The sequence below is a fragment of the Bufo bufo genome, chromosome 2, assembly GCF_905171765.1.
Source record: "Bufo bufo chromosome 2, aBufBuf1.1, whole genome shotgun sequence".
Taxonomy (NCBI): Eukaryota; Metazoa; Chordata; class Amphibia; order Anura; family Bufonidae; genus Bufo; species Bufo bufo.
In genome coordinates, this window is record NC_053390.1 from 213,195,385 (window position 1) to 213,213,621 (window position 18,237).

Here is an 18,237-nt window from a genome sequence, read left to right on the forward strand (position 1 = left end):
ATTAACATTAGCAGCGGATTCCAGTACATAAAATCCGGGCTATATACGGATTCCAAATACAGTCGTCTGACAACGGCCTTAGGCCTATTGCACACGACCGTATGGCTTTTTCAGTGTTTTGCGGTCCGTTTTTCACGGATCCGTTCAGTTTTTTGTTTCCATTGTGCTTCTGCTTTTGTTCCGTTCCGTTTTTCCGTATGCCATATACAGTATACAGTAATTACATAGATAAAATTGGGCTGGGCATAACATTTTCAATAGATGGTTCAGCAAAAAACGGAACGGAAACGGAAGACATACGGATGCATTTCTGTATGTGTTCCGTTTTTTTTTTTTGCGGACCCATTGACTTGAATGGAGCCACGGAACTTGATTTGCGGGCAATAATAGGACATGTTCTATGTTAAAACGGAACGGAAAAACGGAAATACGGAAACGGAATGCATACGGAGTACATTCCGTTTTTTTTGCGGAACCATTGAAATAAATGGTGCCGTATACGGACCGTATACGGAACGCAAAAAACGGCCAGTAAATGGGAAAAAAAAACGGCCGTGTGCAGGAGGCCTTAGAGAGAGTTCACAACAACACTAGCATTACTTTTTTCAGTCTAAAAAATGGATCTAAGGCGGAAATAGCTAAAAACGGAAGCCAAATGTGCCTAACTGATGCAACCGATCAGTTTTTTTGTTTTTTTACAAAATCTGTTATTTTTCCTTATTTTGACAGTTCAGAAGAAAGAATAAATTGCGGTGGTGTGTACTTTCCCACGAACGTAAGGGCTCCGTGCCTGTGCTGCGGACCGTAAGTAGCAGTCCACAATGCACAGGCACTGGCCGTATACACTCCGTGCTGCGGATGAGAACCCATTGACTTGAATAGGTCCGCAATCCACAAAATCTGGCAAAAGATAAGACATCTTCTATCTTTTGCGGTGCGGAAGCATGGACCTGAAAGCCCATGGAAGCGCTTAGTAGTGTTTACGTGGGCTTCCGACATCTTTGGCCGTATCTTGCGGATCGCAGACTCATTCAAGTTAATGGCCAATATATGGAGCCCTTAAGTTTGTGTGCATGAGCCCTTAGAAAGTTTTAAGAGGCAGAAACATTAGAAAATCTGGGCCAATATGTAATGTGCTGAGTGAGGATTGTTGGGCTGTATTCACAAACCTTGGTTTTGGGGATGGGGGGGTAGGTCTTTCACATTTGCGTATTTGGGTTAGTATTTGTCAAGCAAAATCAGGAGTGAAACCTACATAGAAAAAGTATACTGGAAAGATTTGCATCTCTGCAGCGCTAAAAACACAACAATCACAACAAAGTTACCATCGCGTTTTGCACAGGGACTCCAATTACTTGTGAAAAGTTGTGAAAAGCAATTGAATGATACAGTACTACGTAAATAATATCAAGTAGTGGTAAAATGACTCCCAATACTGCTGCACCTCACTGCACGACTGTGATTACATCTTCTCTACTTTCCAGACTTTACAACTGTTGTGATTGTTCTATGTTGCCCTGTAGTATGCATTTAGTAGGCACCCACCAGATGCAAGTCTGTCTGAGCTAAAATGTATCTATATACCATTCCCATAGAAATCAATATTATTTCTTCATTCCTACAAATCAGTGTTATACAGACATCAGAAACATACAAACCTCCTCTGTGAAGATGACAATTTTTAACTTAGGAGAACCCGATTTGAAGTATCTGGCTAGCAAACAGCAGCAACACAAGGCTATGTAGCATGCAGCTACACACAACACAACAGCAGTGGTAGCCATGGCAACAGTACACTATGACAGCCGAGCCTTTGTCACGCCTCCTAATGGAGCTTACCAGATTCCCTGGAAAGCAAATTCAACAAGAACTGAACATGAACACTTTCTAAAATCCAACTCCAGGACTGATATAACAATAAGCAGCAGCAAACCACAAAAAAAAGTAAAGTATTCCAAGAGTACTAGTCCTCAACATATCGGAAACCATATAAGTACAAGCATATATGAGTTACGCGCATATATTAACCCTTTCCTGACGCAGCCATTTTCCATTTGCCTTCTTTCTTATTTTTCCGTCCACAAAGCCACATGAGAGCTTTTTTTTTTGTGGTAGAAAGCTGGAAAAAAAATTCCATATGTTGTAAAAACTGACCTGTTACTGTCGTTCTCTAGGTCAGTAGGATTACAGCAATACCGCATTTGTATAGGTTTTCTTGTATTTATTACTTTAAAAAAAAAAAAACTTTGCAAAAAAATGTTTTTCTTTGCATCACTATATCCTGACCCCTAGAACTTTTTTTTTTTTAAGTATGGAGTTGTGTAGGGCTCATTTTTTCCAGGGCAATCTGTACAGTAGATTTCAGTGATACCGTTTTGGGGTGTGTATGACTTTTTTTAATTTACATTATTTTAAAGAGGTGAATCAACCAAAAAACTGCAAATCGCCCATTACTTTTTTCCTATTACAGCATCCAGTGTACAAGATAAATACAATTATATTGTAATAATTCAGGTATTTTGGGATGTGGCAATGCATATGGTCTTTTTTTTTTTGTATGGTTTATTTTAGGGCTGCAACGATTAATCGAAGTTATCGATAATATTCGATAACGGGATTCATTGTCAACGAATCATCGGCCGATTCGTTGCTATGCGAGGCGGGAGCGGGCGGTCAGGGTCCTTAACCAGCAGTGACATTTACTTCAACTTTAAATCAACGCATCTTTACTAACTTACAATGAAGCTCCGGTAACAGGCAGAGCGGCCGGCGGCGTTACGTCACTTACTCACGTGACGCGCCTGCTCCGCCTGCTTCATTCATAAAGTGGGCGGAGCAGGCGCGTCACGTGAGTGAGTGACGTTCCGCCGCCGCCTGCTCTGCCTGTTACTGGAGCTTCATTGTATTTGTAAGGTAATAAAGATCATAGAGCTGATTTAGGGTCCATTCACACGTCCGTTGTTTCTTTCCTGATCTGTTCCGTTTTTTGCGGAACAGATCTGGACCAGATCTGGACCCATTCATTTTCAATGGGTCCTGAAAAAAAATCAGACATTGAGCTGTCCGATTTTTTTCAGGACCCATTGAAAATGAATGGGTCCAGATCTGGTCCAGATCTGTTCCGCAAAAAACGGAACAGATCAGGAAAGAAACAACGGACGTGTGAATGGACCCTTAAAGTTCAAGTAAAAGTTACTGCCAGTTAAGGAATAGTCTGAATACTGATGTGGCCGATGTATTGGGAGATCTGTGGATGACATTGTTATAGAGGGGATCTGTGGATTGCACTGTTATCGGGAGGGGGATCTGTGCACTGCTATGGGAGGGGTATCTGTGAATGGCACTGTTATGGAGGGGATCTGTGGATGGCACTGTTATGGAGGGGATCTGTGGATGGCACTGTTATGGGGAGGGGGGTCTGTGCACTGCTATGGGAGGGAGATCTGTGAATGGCACTGTTATGGAGGGGATCTGTGGATGGCACTGTTATGGAGGGGATCTGTGGATGGCACTGTTATGGGAAGGGGGATCTGTGGATGGCACTGCTATGAGGAGGGGGATCTGTGGAAGGTACTGTTATGGTGAGGGGGATCTGTGGATGGCACTGTTATGGGGAGGGGATCTGTGGATGGCACTGTTATGGGGAGATTTGTGGATGACACATATAGCATACGATGCTATATAGTGTCATCCATAGATCCCCCCCCCATAGCAGTGTCATCCACAGATCTCCTCCATAGCAGTGTCAGCCACTGATCCCCCTCCCCATAACAGTGCCATCCACAGATCCCCCTCCCCATAACAGTACCATCCACAGATCCCCCTCCCCATAACAGTGCCATCCACAGATCCCCCTCCCCATAAGGGTCCATTCACACGACCGTATTTTTGGCTCTGCATCCGTTCCGCAATTTTGCGGAACGGGTGCGGACCCATTAATTTCAATGGGGCCGCAAAAGATGCGGACAGCACACAATGTGCTGTCCGCATCCGTAGATCCGTTCCGCGGCCCCGCAAAAAAGATAGAGCATGTCCTATTCTTGTCCGCAAGCGCGGACAAGAATAGGCATTTCTATCATAGGGGCGGCTACATTCACGCGGCCGGTAACTGTGTTTTGCGGATCCGCAATTTGCGGACCGCAAAACACATACGGTCGTGTGAATGTAGCCTAACAGTACCATCCACAGATCCCTCTCCCCATAACAGCGCCATCCACAGATCCCCATAACTTGTCTTTTTTACATTGTAATGCAAAATATTAATTCCTAAATTTGTTTTAATATGGGCCTTAATCGATTAATTGATGAAAATATCGACAACTAATCGATTATTCAAATAATCGTTAGCTGCAGCCCTAGTTTACTTTACCGTTTTATTGAAGGTTTTTCAACATGTAACATTGATAACAAGTAAAAGCCAATGCAAATAAAAGGGTCGATGCAAAAACAAAAGCATGAGCGAAGCCTGACACACTAGGCTCATATTCACTACACTGGCTTGTAGGCGGTTTTGGGGAAGTTGTTAGGCAGGAAACCGTAGATAATAGATAGAACAAACAGGGGAGAAAGAGCAATGATAAACCGCTGTGTGTGTGTGGGGGGGTTCTCTCACAGGATGGCAGGTACTTCAAATTGTTTATAAAAAAAAATATTTTCTCGCTGGTATCATTGGGGGACACAGGACCGTGGGTATAGCTTGCTGCTGCCACTAGGAGGCGACACTAGGCTGAAAAAAGACTTAGCTCCTCCCCTGCAGGCTATACCCCCTCCAGCCTGTAGAGAGCATGTCAGTTTTTAGCTTAGTGTCGTAGGAGGCTGTTATATATATATTTTTTTCCTTTTAGGTTGGGGGTCCAGGGCTACTAAGAGCTCTGCATCCCCGGGAAGGGGGGCTGACTGGTGACGCTTATTCCACTGCTCTGCCTCCCACAAGAAGACAAAGTGGACCAGGAGGGCTTGACCTTCCTGCTCCCCCCAGCCATAGGGCCACCTGTTCCTGCCCTTCAACCTGGTCCCTGTCACTTGTGCCAGGGACTGAAGAGGTGGCTCTGCTGGTCCATGTCAGAAGGATGAAGAACACAGATGAAGGCAGGTGAGTAGTCCGGATTGGATAAGTATCCAGCTCCCCCCCCTACTTGGTCACCTCGTCAGAGTGAGGGCCCCACATTACCTCAGCCCCCGATGTAGGTTTGGGCTTCTATCCATATCTGGGGGCCTGGGTTCCCCTATCATATTCGGGGGGATCGTCTAAAGGGCGCATTTCTAACATTCCATGGCCTCACGTTATCCGGCCTGCGGGGTGAGCACCCGCGGCCGGTATGCATCCAGGGCGCTTGAGAGAGCCGCTCTGGACACTCCGCTTCCCGGCTGACTATTCGTTCGGCCGGGCGCCGAAAATTTAGGCCCTGGCTTCTCTTCGGGCCTACCGATACTCGGCCCGCGCTGTTTTTGCAGCCCGCGGCAGGTGGACGCAAGCGGACACATCCGCCCACCGATCCAAGTCCCTCTGCTGTACCTGGCCGGCAGTACATCCCGGCTTTGTGGCCTACTGGGCCGCAAATTTCATTCCGATTATGGAGGGGGCGGGTTCGTGCTTCAGGCGCGAATTCTCCCTGACTAGCTGTCCCCCTCCCCCAGGTGCCAGCTGAGCTCCACCTCTGGTCCTCTAAGCCGCATTTTTGCAGCCGACACTGGTTTATCCAGTGTCCCCTGTCTGCAGACCAAATACCTTAAGTTTAAGAAATTTTATTCATTTTGCTGGGGCATTACAGGTAGTCCTGCCCCCCTCAGCCCACATCACCGCAGGACCACCCTGATGGTGTGATACCAAACTGGGCCCATGTCCTATCCGGACAGTGGAGGATTGCTCACAGTTTCCCAATCTGCCCTCCGGGGTCGTTTGGTTGATCAGGGCATCTGAAGAATTCCCAAACAACCCTTCTGGGTCGTCTGGTTGATATGCCACCACCTGTGCAATCCAGTGGAGGACCTCTGTTATTCCCAATCCACCCTACGAGGCCGTTTGGTTGATGATAATCCTCCTGCGCAGATCCAGGGGAGCACATCTGAAGGATTCCCAATCCGCCCTACGGGGCCGTTTGGTTGATAATACTCCACCTGCGCAATCCAATGGGGGACCTCTGGAAGTTCCCAATCCACCCTCCTGGGTCGTGACTTGATTAAGTACCGTCCACACAATCCAGTGAGTGGTCCTGTAGAGGTGCCAATTCCACCTCCTTCGTGGTTTGATTGTTATATCACCACCGACACAACCTGCAACTGCCATGGCTAGATGCTGAGAGGTAGAACTGTGCACGAGCGGGCCAGAGCAGGACATAATTCCTCCTCGGTCTCCTCCGCACCTCCACCCTTCCTCAATAGGGTTATATTCAGAACTCTCCCTTCCGGCAGGGGTTGGTTCTGAGGGAAGGGGGGGATCAGTTCTGCGGACTCTGATATGAATCCAGTTCAATCTTCTATTTTTGCATCCATACTGACCAGCTGTACTGATGGTATGCATTACCCCGTTCCTTAGGCGGCATTTGCACTACTACTGGATAGGTGGACTGACTGCACTAGCACTGGTCTCAGTGCCAGCCATTCGCGTCCACCCTTCCGTACTTGATGGAATTGCTGTTCCACTGGGTACAGTAGTGGCAGTATGCATTAGCCTCTCTCATAGGGGACGTTATGGCACAATATCACTGGTGGCAGTTTTACCGTAAGCATTCCACCCGTACATAGGTGGAGGAATTTCTCTTATTTCTCTTCCCACCGGGTACAGGACTAATCATATGCATTACCCCCTTCCTTAGGGGCGTAATTCTCTACCATTGGGTTCAGTTCCTGCTGGGTGCATTACTCCCTGCCATAGGCGAGGTTCTGGTGCTAACTCAGGATATAGTGCTTCCTGTATATTTTTTCTCCCCTTCATAGATGGAGTAATTACACTTCCACTGAGTGCAGTGCTCACCGTAGGTATTCCCCCCCCCCCCCCCCTCCACTGGAGGGGTAATTACACTACCGTTGGATACGGTTCTGATTATCTCGCTACCCCCCCCCAGGGGTCAAGTCCTAGGGAAAAAAGTGTGGGAACTTACCCAAGATCCACTGCAACCCCCCCCCCAAAAAAAATATATTTCGCTGAAAATTCAGTGCAAAATTTATTGTAAAGTGCCAGTTTACACAAACAACTGCAAAATTAACATGAAATAAACATGGAGATCCCAGTGCCAGCTGCCTTGCTGGTGGACGATTGGCATATACTTCTGCTGTGGCCCACAGCATAAGTATATGCCAATCGTCCACCAGCAAGGCAGCTGGCACTGGGATCTCCATGTTATTGGTCAGTTAATACATCAGGGACCCCCTGGCATGGGGCCTGGGCATAGCTAAGTGCAAACTGGGTGATCCATAGGCAGGACCGGGTGGCTGCCCTCATCCACCAGCCCATCCCTAATGCCAGTCAATACCCCCTTAGGAAATATCTCATCAGATGTGAGAGCAGCAGCGATCGATCAGCCAGGATTAATGTGCACAGTGGGAGGCCTCGCTTAGGCAAGTGACAAACTGCCCCCCTCATTCTTAGGCAAGTGACAAACTCAGCTCTGCTACATCTACAATGAGCAACTACAACAAATGTAATGCCAAACTGCAGTTCCTCTATGTGATGCCTTGGATAGCTTCCACTGGACCCACAGGCTGTGGGTCCAGTGGAAGCTATCTGAGGCATCACAATCGCATAGAGGAACTGCAGTTTGGCATTACATTTGTTGTAGTTGCTCATTGTAGATGTAGTAGAGCTGGGTTTGTCACTTGCCTAAAATTGAGGGGGGGGGGGGGCAGTTTGTCACTTGCCTAAGGCCAGGGTAAGGGGGGCCTCCCACCCAGGCTGTGCACATTAATCCTGGCTGATCGATCTCTTCTGGCCTGCTGCTGTGCTGCCTGCAGTTACATCTGATGAGAGTACTGACTGAGATAAAAGAGGGGGTATTGACTGGTCTGGTCTGGGGCTGCTGGCCACCGGCGCTCCCACCAGGCGGATTAGGGCCCCCGGACTCACTCAGGGACAGTCACAGACACTTAGACTGGCCTGGACCGGACCACCAGGACCCCGGTCCGGTCAGGTTGGTCCAGCCACGCTCACCTCAGCAGACAGTCAGGCAGGGGCGTACACAGAAATCATTGGGCCCCATAGCTTTTATGCCTTGCAGGATAGCAGGAAATCTGAGTGACATTACATGATGTAATAGCACCCAGCTTTTCTGCTCCCCTGCATGGCACATGTGGAGAGACATGAGAAAGCTGAGTAACACAACCCTCATATCTTCTCCTGCCTCTGCACTTGTGCCATGCAGGACATCAGGAAAGCTGAGTCACATTACATAATGTAGTGACACCCAGCTTCCCTCCTGTTCTGAATGGCATATGTGCAGAGGAATAGCCTGGGAAAGCTGAGTGACCTTGCCCCCCTCCACACACACACCTCTGCACTGTCCTCACCTACAAGTCCTCACTTACTTCATTACTGGTTGTGGCAATCCAGAGGAATCAGGCGGGGGCGGAGCTAACAGACAGGAGGCGGAGCTAGGAGGCGGGGCTAACAGACGGGAGACAGTTAGGAAGATAGACAGGGGCGGGGACTCTCCTCCACTGCAGGGCCCCCCCTTCCTCACGGGCCCCATAGCAGCTGCGTGGTCTGCCTATATGGTAGGTACGCCAGGCAGTCGCAGGCTCAGGATAGGAGGAGGGGAGCTCTCAGCCAGGAGGGGGGGGGAGTCAGTCAGTGAGTCTTCAGTCCTCAACTGAAGCCGCTCCCCTTCCCTCCTCACTTAGCCTGCCCTGCACAGTGCGAGTCATGCAGGGCCTCGCCTCCGCTCCGCCCCCTGTGAATCTGATTTCACCGCTTCCCCTCCTGGTCCTTTTGCCCTGAAAGGGAACGGCGTTCCTGCCATGAAAAAAGTGCAGGAACGCTGTTCCCACGCGTTCCCCCTCGACTCGACCCCTGTACCCCCCTTCCTTGACCGGAGGATTGCGCTACTACTGAATACTATTCAACAGTCGTGGCATTACCCCCTTCTACAACTAACGGGAATTCACTAAGCATCTTTGCATGCTTTAATTCAACTAAGCCACGACACTAGATGCCTTGCTTTCCTCTAAGGTGGGCCGTGGCAACAGTCGTTACTGTTGGTGCCTTGTACTCTTCATCTAGTGATATATGGATACTGCCACTGGATTCTGTGGCTACTCCCATATTGTATCCTCCTTTTTCTTCCGGTGCTGAGTTGGGGGCGCAGATGTGTCGACCTTGTGCCACCACTCTTCCTTATATAGGTGAGGGTGTGTTGCTGGCAATCTGCAATGGCAACTACAGAGTGTTCTTCTAAGTAGGGGAAGTTTTCACACCAGGGCCGGAGATCGTAGTCGCTGCAGTGGGACAGCCCCCTCGGGTAAGGGTTCTACTCTGGCACCGCTTTGGCGGTCGCTCCGGTTCAGCCCCCTTTATACACGGAGTGCCTCAGGATGGCTCTACTTAACTGAAACGGCATAGTACCATGGTACTTCTGGGGATCCTTAGGCCTCTCCCTCAGTTTTACGCTGGCGTTTCATGCTGTAGCTATTACTGTACAAGGGGTATTTGCACCCTCACTACATACTAGGGTTCCTACTGCACAGTTCCTTCGTCAGATGACGGTTTCTACTGACTCTGGAATCGGTATCCTCTACGGTGCGGCCTCCTCCTCAGCCGGAGTATGGCGTTAGCATTACTCTTGTGGCTTCCCTTGTCTGGGCTCCTCAGGCGGTGTATTGCATTACCAAGAGATTCTGTAGAGTGCCAGTCTCTGATGGCAATGGGCTTTAGCCCTGGCCTCCTAATGGTCTACACTACTGTTAATTGACCGTTGCTCTGGCAACTGTTGTTCTTGTGTCGTCAACTCGGGCTTTGTATTGACGTAAATGCCATAGCTATCAGCACCTTACTTTGGGTGCGCTCTACTGGGTAGCTTAGTCCCTGCGGCACTCGTCTACCACTACAGTGATACCTTTCTTCAGATATGATTACTGTCTGTGTCTCCTCAAGCCGTTGGTGGGCTTTCCTTTCACTGCTCATTCTGGGGGTGGACTACGGGTCCCCCCACGCCGGGCAGAGCAGGTATCTGTCACGCCTTGCCACCACTGGTAGGGATTTCGTTACTGGAACGGAACACCCTTTACTTTCCTGTCCTTCCTCTAGCTGAATGGCTTACTATCTTCCCCTTCTATCTACTCGACTGGTATCAATGGGTTGTACGGCTATGGAATCCGGGATCTATTTTTTTCCACGAGGAGTATTCTCTTATCTTGGTCATCTGCCCTTCCAGGCAGTGTCTCCGCATGGTCAATATATGTCACTTATGGGGCTTTCCATCACCGGTGATGCTCACATCGGTTTTTGCTTCTACCTTTATCCGAGGTATTGGTTCTTTGGCCTGCAGTTGGGCATGCCTGGCTCAGGGATTTTTTTCTAAGTAGTTTCTCAAGCAGCTTCTCTCGCTAGAAGTCTCACCACAAGCCCGAAGGCTCTAGGGGCATTAGTCTACCAATTTACCGCTTTTATCCAGAGGAGGATCCTGCGGACCTGGATTTTGGTTCTGTTTCAGCAGTAGTGGCCAGCAGCCGGCTTCGTCCCAGCGACCTCTGGGACTTCTTCTTCTCTGGGACTTCCCTCAGGGACTTCTTCTTCTCCTTTTTTATTTCTAGGAAGGCAGCATTCCAGGTGGCGGGATCTTCCACCCGGCGGCCTTCCGAGTTAATAGCGCCTTCTTGTACGTACATTTTTCCAAGTCATCAACATCCAGGGTTAGGGCCAGGTACCTGGTTTCGTCCAGACGACCGATGGGTAGTTTGGTGGCATTTCAGTGAGGAACATGACCCCTCTCTGTGAGTCCTCTTCCCCTCTTTTTATTTCTGGAAAGGTGGCATTCCTGGGGGCGGGTTTTTCCACCCAACGAATTTGGGAGTTGGGAGTGCCTTTCTTGTAAGTACATTTTTCTTATCAGGTACTCGCATAAGGCAGTGCTCCGCCCATTACCTTCATTTTGCAGACGGTAGTCGCCGCCTTCCACTTCGACAGGACATTGTTTTCCCTTCTTTTTCCTTCTCCCTCACACTCGAGAGAGTGAGCTCTCCATCAGAATGAATTCAAGCTCGGAGGTTTGTTTGTCCATGACTAGCTCTTCCGCCGTGCGGGTTTTTACCGGGTCATTCCTGGAGGTCCTTGGAAGAGCTCGATGGTCTCCAAGGGGTGTTCCAGGTGGATCCATTGGCGGCTGCTTAGGCATTCTGCTCCCGGGGCAAGACACCGCCCAGCGGAGTTCGGGACATCTGACTAGCGGTCAGCTTTTCGTGAGATACATGCATCAGTTTCGCAGTTGTATAGGGCAGCGCCTTGGTCTTTCTGGCGCACGTTCACCAAGTTTTTTTGCCAGGTGCTTCCTAGGCATCGCCAGTGCTGCTCCGGGCCTCCGGGTCTCGCAGGCAGCAGTGCATTAAGCATTCTCGAGAGTGCTATTCCATGGGTGTGGATTTTTTTCACTCCCCGTGGACTGCTTTAGGACGTCCCACGGTCCTGTGTCCCCCAATGATACCAGCGAGAAAACGAGATTTTGTGAAACTCACCTGTAAAATCTCTTTCTCGCGGGGTTCTTTGGGGGACACAGAACCCACCCAGTATTTATTATTGTTGCATTCTCTATTACTTGGCACATGTTTTCTACTGCTCCTACTGCTTGTGCACAAACTGACATGCTCTCTCCAGGCTGGAGGGGGTATAGCCTGCAGGGGAGGAGCTAAGTCTTTTTTCAGCCTAGTGTCGCCTCCTAGTGGCAGCAGCAAGCTATACCCATGGTCCTGTGTCCCCCAATGAACCCTGCGAGAAAGAGATTTTACAGGTGAGTTTCACAAAATCTCGTTATTGAGAAGGGGAGTGATTTTAATTTTTATATATATTATTATTATTTTACATTTTTTTTTACTTTTTTTCCCTCTTAGGGGACAAGAACGTGTGATCATCAGATTGACCTTTCCTCACACCAATGAGATTTAATACATTAGTGAAGTACATTCAATATACTCTAATGCAGTGCTGCCATCTGAAAACACATCTATACATGTGATAGGAAAAGCAGTCTTGCACAGGCTCAGGTCTATCATTACTAGGTAATACGTTCCCAGATTTCTGTGAGGGAAAGAAGTTCCCACCCTGGGAGCACAGCACGGGTTTTCAGCTCTCAGATGACGTTCCCACATTTTACCAAGACATCTGAGCGTAGTACTTAAATGTCTGTGATCTGCGTTATCGACGATTATAGACAATAGCCCTGGGGGTCTGCTGTGTGAAACAGCAGGCACCTGGTCGATATGGGGCTCACTCTGCTCCAGAGCATGCACCTTCTTTAAAGCACTGACATCCACTGTACATGTATGGCAGATGTCAGGAAAGGGTTAATCATGCCAGGAACATAGAGCTCTACATTCATATGTCTTGAGTATGAATATGAATTAAGATTTAGTATCATGTAAAAACGCCACACACAAAAATACACACACTCTACACACCTTGGCATGCTATCAATGAGGTTATTAATGGCAGAGGAATGTTCTGTCATGCTGAATGCACTTGGGCACGCAAATCATCAAGATCCACAGCTGGCCGCTCCACTTGCAATTGCCGATCAATAATGTCCCAGATGTGCTCGATGAGAGACAAGTGTGAGCTGTTAGTGTACCTGAAATGAAGACTGGAGGATCCAGCTACCATACATTATGCCACTCCACACCATAATCCTGGGAGTAAGACCAGTGTGATGTTCCCTTGTAAAAGCCTCTTTATGGTGTTGTCCATATGATCTCCAGACCAATCTACAGCTATCATTGCATCCGTGACCGTGACAAAAGCGGAACTCATTGCTGAAGAGGATAGACCTCCCTTCCAGCATCCATCGTCGTGAGGTAAATGGAACATTTGTAGCTGGACATCTAGCTCATAGCCCAGTGTCGTGCAAATGCCTTTGGATGGATTGTGTAGACACTGTTTGCCATCCTAGGTTTGGGATGTGACATCTGATTTCACTTGCAGTACAGAATGGATCACTACCTGGCACTAGAGATGGCCTTGTGGTTCGCCCTGCGGTAATTTCGCAGCGAACTTTGCTCGTTCGCGATTCTCCGAACATGCGAACATATGGCGATATTCGCACGCGCCATATTTTTTTGCATAGTGCCGAACTTTGACCCATGACACATCCATTAGGTGGGAAAGGACAGCCAATTGAGACGTTTCAGCACATGGACCCCCCCCCCCCCCCCCCCCCCAACCCTTTAACAGAACACGATCTGGCAGCCATTTTACATTATGTGTTTTGCCAGTGTAGGGAGAGGTTGCATTTTGGAGCAGGGACAGTAAGGGACACCAAACGCTAGCTAATAAGGCCATAAAAGTCCTTTTAAGGACTGGTATAGGTGTGCTATAGATAGGTGTGATATAGAGGGGTGCGATATACTTATAATATACTTTCTAACATAGAAATTATATTACAGTGTATTTGTATTGTGCAGCAGTTGTGTGCGGTTCTGCTGCGATACCGCAGCGAGATAGAGGGGCAAACGCTATTGGAGTAACTAATTGCAATGGGTGTGATATACCTGTTGTCCCCCAAAAAACAGCTTGAGGGCTGCAATATACCTTCTTTCACAAAATCCTGTTTGAGGGGTGCTATATACCTTTTTTTTGCCAAATACTGATTGAGGGGTTGTCACGGCCTATGGTGTGTTTTGTGACACTTTCCTTCACTTGCGGTTGCCCGTGGCAACGTGTGGTGTTGTGTGCATGTGGTGGCAGTTTCTCGGCCTTCTGGCTGTTTCCCAGGACATGGTTGCCTCGCATGCCGTTGCCGGCGGTAACAGGTGGAGTGTGATGTTTGTGTGTACACTTCCCCTTTAAGTGGTTTTCTTCCCTTGCCTGGTGTTGGAAGAGTTAATTCCCTTCCTAGTGAGTGTGTGTTTTTGTGTGTGTGCTGTGTCCTTTCTATGTTTGGTGTGGACAGCAGCATTTGAGCACGGGATCCAGTCAGTGTGTCTGTGGCAGATAGGGGTGGAAGTGGTTTTACTCACCTGCCATATCCATAGGCTGTTTATGTTTCCCCTTCCCTGCAGTTTGACCAGTTTAGACTCCTGTTCGTCCGTGTCAAGGAGGAACAGGTTGTCTTACCCAACTCCTAGTTCAGGTATCCCTTGAGGGCTAGTAGGGACCCGAGGTTCCTGAGTATGAGTCCTCCTACCTTCAGGGTTGGCTCATACAGCTAGGAGTCAGGGTCAGATTTAGGGATGCGTTAGGAGGTGACCTGCTCCCTAATTCTATTGTTCTGGTCAAGCAGCTTCCACATCCACTAACATCACACAGATGAGGGTTTCCCCCACTCTCATCCGTGACAGGGGTGCTATATACCTGCTTCCACAAAATACTGATTGAGGGGTGTCATATACCTGTTTCCGCCAAATACTGATTGAGGGGTGCTATATACCTGTTTCCACCAAATACTAATTGAGGGGTGCCATATACCTTCTTCCACAAAATACTGATTGAGGGGTGCTATTGCTATATACCGTTTTCCACCAAATACTGATTGAGGGCTGCGATATACCTTCTTCCACAAATACTGCTCTTCTCTACGGACTTAGGCAGAGGGTCATTTAGAAAATGACAGGCAGAGGAAGAGGCAGACCGTTCCGCAGGGATGGTAGGGGTCAGGCAGATACACCAGGACGGAACCTAAGTGGGAAGTTGGAGAAGGCGCGTGCGATAACTTCAAAGGGCGCACCAGAGTTGGTTGAGTGGCTCACTCAGCCTTCCACTTCTGCACCCTCCTCATCCTCTGTATCTGCACCCTCCTTACTCTCTGCTGTGTGCACCCCCAAAAACACCACTACCACCACCACCATAGCCCTTCCACTCGAGTCAGAGGAATTATTTTCCCATCCATTCCCAGACCTTACCGATTCGCATCCATTCTTGGCATCAGATGAGGAAGAGGAGGTAGCAACAGCCGCCACCCAGCGGTCTGACGACAGTACCCATATCAGCCCAAAGAGGGTGGTCCCCGCTGTTGCTGCCTACTCTGAGATCTCTAATGTCAGTGGTGGTGAAGGTGACGATGATAACGTGTCGATGGGCGTCACGTGGGTACCCACAAGAGAGGAAGAAAAGGGGAGTTCAGAGGGAGAGACGGAGCAGAAGATAGGGAGGAGAAGGAGGAGAAGCAGACACACAGTGCACAGGAGGCAAAAAGCAGACTGCAAATGTATCTGGAGCGAGCCATCCACCATGCATGGTCACATCTTGCGCTCCATACATCTGACCACAGACACGTGGTCTAGCAAACACGGGCATGGAAGGTACATAACTTTTACTGCCCACTGGGTGAACCTTTTGACGGCCGTCAAGCATGTAACCCGTGGCACCCGTGTGAATTTGGTGTTACCGCCACAGATTGCATACAGGCCTGCCTTTTCTTCTCCTCCTCCGTCTCCTCCTCGGCTGACTCCTCCTTTTCCACTGCTACCGCCTCTTCCGCTGCACCCCCCAAGCTCCCCAGAACCTATTCGACGTCCCAGGTGAGACGTTGCCATGCTGTGCTGTGGCTGTTGTGCCTGGAAACCAAGAGCCACACCGGTCCTGCACTCCTTTCAGCTCTGCGGTCAAAGGCCGATCAGTGGCTAACTCCACTCAATTTGACAGTTGGTAAAGTGGTGTGCGACAATGGTGCCAATCTGCTGAGCGCGCTAAAACAGGGCAAAATGGCACACGTGCCGTGCATGACACACGTCCTGAACTTAGTCGTGCAGCGATTTGTTGCCAAATACCCCGGGGTCCAGGACATCTTGCAGCAGGCCAGAAGATCTTACACGGCCATGGCTCGCCTTGCTGATGTTTAGCAGCGACACCACTTGCCCGTCAGACGTCTGATTTGTGACTGCCCGACTTGCTGGAACTCAACCTTGTACAGTCGTGGCCAAAAGTTTTGAGAATTACATAAATATTGGAAATTGGAAAAGTTGCTGCTTAAGTTTTTATAATAGCAATTTGCATATACTCCAGAATATTATGAAGAGTGATCAGATGAATTGCATAGTCCTTCTTCGCCATGAAAATTAACTTAATCCCAAAAAAACATTTCCACTGCATTTCATTGCTGTCATTGAAGGACCTGCTGAGATCATTTCAGTAATCGTCTTGTTAACTCAGGTGAGAATGTTGATGAGCACAAGGCTGGAGATCATTATGTCAGGCTGATTGGGTTAAAATGGCAGACTTGACATGTTAAAAGGAGGGTGATGCTTGAAATCATTGTTCTTCCATTGTTAACCATAGTGACCTGCAAAGAAACGCGTACAGCCATCATTGTGTTGCATAAAAATGGCTTCACAGGCAAGGATATTGTGGCTACTAAGATTGCACCTCAATCAACAATTTATAGGATCATCAAGAACTTCAAGGAAAGACGTTCAATTCTTGTTAAGAAGGCTTCAGGGCGTCCAAGAAAGTCCAGCAAGCGCCAGGATCGTCTCCTAAAGAGGATTCAGCTGCGGGATCGGAGTGCCACCAGTGCAGAGCTTGCTCAGGAATAGCAGCAGGCAGGTGTGAGCGCATCTGCACGCTCAGTGAGGGAAAGACTTTTGGAAGATGGCCTGGTGTCAAGAAGGGCAGCAAAGAAGCCACTTCACTCCATAAAAAACATCAGGGACAGATTGATCTTCTGCAGAAAGTTTGGTGAATGGACTGCTGAGGACTGGGGCAAAGTCATATTCTCAGATGAAGCCTCTTTCCGATTGTTTGGGGCATGTGGAAAAAGGCTTGTCCGGAGAAGAAAAGGTGAGCGCTACCATCAGTCCTGTGTCATGCCAACAGTAAAGCATCCTGAGACCATTCATGTGTGGGGTTGCTTCTCATCCAAGGGAGTGGGCTCACTCACAATTTTGCCCAAAAACACAGCCATGAATAAAAAATGGTACCAAAACACCCTCCAACAGCAACTTCTTCCAACAATCCAACAACAGTTTGGTGAAGAACAATGCATTTTCCAGCACGATGGAGCACCGTGCCATAAGGCAAAAGTGATAACTAAGTGGCTCGGGGACCAAAACGTTGACATTTTGGGTCAATGGCCTGGAAACTCCCCAGATCTTAATCCCATTGAGAACTTGTGGTCAATCCTCAAGATGCGGGTGGACAAACAAAAACCCACTAATTCTGACATACTCCAAGAAGTGATTATGAAAGAATGGGTTGCTATCAGTCAGGAATTGGCCCAGAAGTTAATTGAGAGCATGCCCAGTCGAATTGCAAAGGTCCTGAAAAAGAAGGGCCAACACTGCAAATACTGACTCTTTGCATAAATATCATGTAATTGTCGATAAAAGCCTTAGAAACGTATGAAGTGCGTGTAATTATATTTCACTACATTACAGAAACAACTGAAACAAAGATCTAAAAGCAGTTTAGCAGCAAACTTTGTGAAAACTAATATTTGTGTCATTCTCAAAACTTTTGGCCACGACTGTAGATGCTTGATAGGTTGCTCCAGCAGAAACGTGCCGTTAACGACTACCTGTACAAACTCTGCAGCAGGACAGGTTCTGGGGAGCTTGTTTTTTTTTAACCAGGCCAGAGGCTGCTCATGCGTGACGCATGCAGACTTCTGTGGCCATTTGATGAGATCACCAATTGGTCAGTCACAGGCAGGGCGCCATCAGTGACATCGTACCTTAAGCCTTCTTTTTGGAGCGTGCATTGCGTTGTGTCATTGATCAAGCCGTCGAGGAGCAGTAGCTGGAAGATGAGGAAGTCGCAATGCTGAATGAATTCCCAGGGGGGGCTACTCCGAGACAAGTCAGCAGGAGTCTGAGGAGGATGGTGGCTGGGGGGAGGAGGAGGAGCAAGAAGAGCAGGCTTTAAACTTTTCGGGGATCCCTGTTGTTGTCTGTGGCTTGGTTGAGGAGACCGAGGACGACATTCTCCTGGGCGATAAGTAGAAGCCAGGGCGCTCCATCACTTCCAATTTAGTGCAAATGGGGGCCTTCATGCTCTAGTGTTTGAAGAGGGACCCCCGTATAAAAAACATAAAGGTCAAGGACCTGTACTGGGTGGCAACGTACTTAGACCCCTGGTACAAACACAAAATGGCGGACATGCTACCA

General features: G+C 48.5%; 1 protein-coding gene across 2 annotated transcripts in view; it reads right to left on the minus strand.

Annotated features, from left to right (window-relative positions):
• Positions 1–17,691, minus strand: part of MORN3 (MORN repeat containing 3) — a 48,566-nt gene extending 30,875 nt beyond the window's left edge. The window contains exon 1 of one of the 2 annotated variants that reach the window (XM_040416132.1): positions 17,649–17,691. The gene's annotated coding sequence lies outside the window, so the exon portion shown is untranslated. Of the gene's footprint in view, positions 1–1,658; positions 1,766–17,648 lie in introns of those variants that run through there. The other variant, XM_040416131.1, reaches the window with a different exon arrangement.
• Positions 17,692–18,237: the final 546 nt, after the last annotated feature.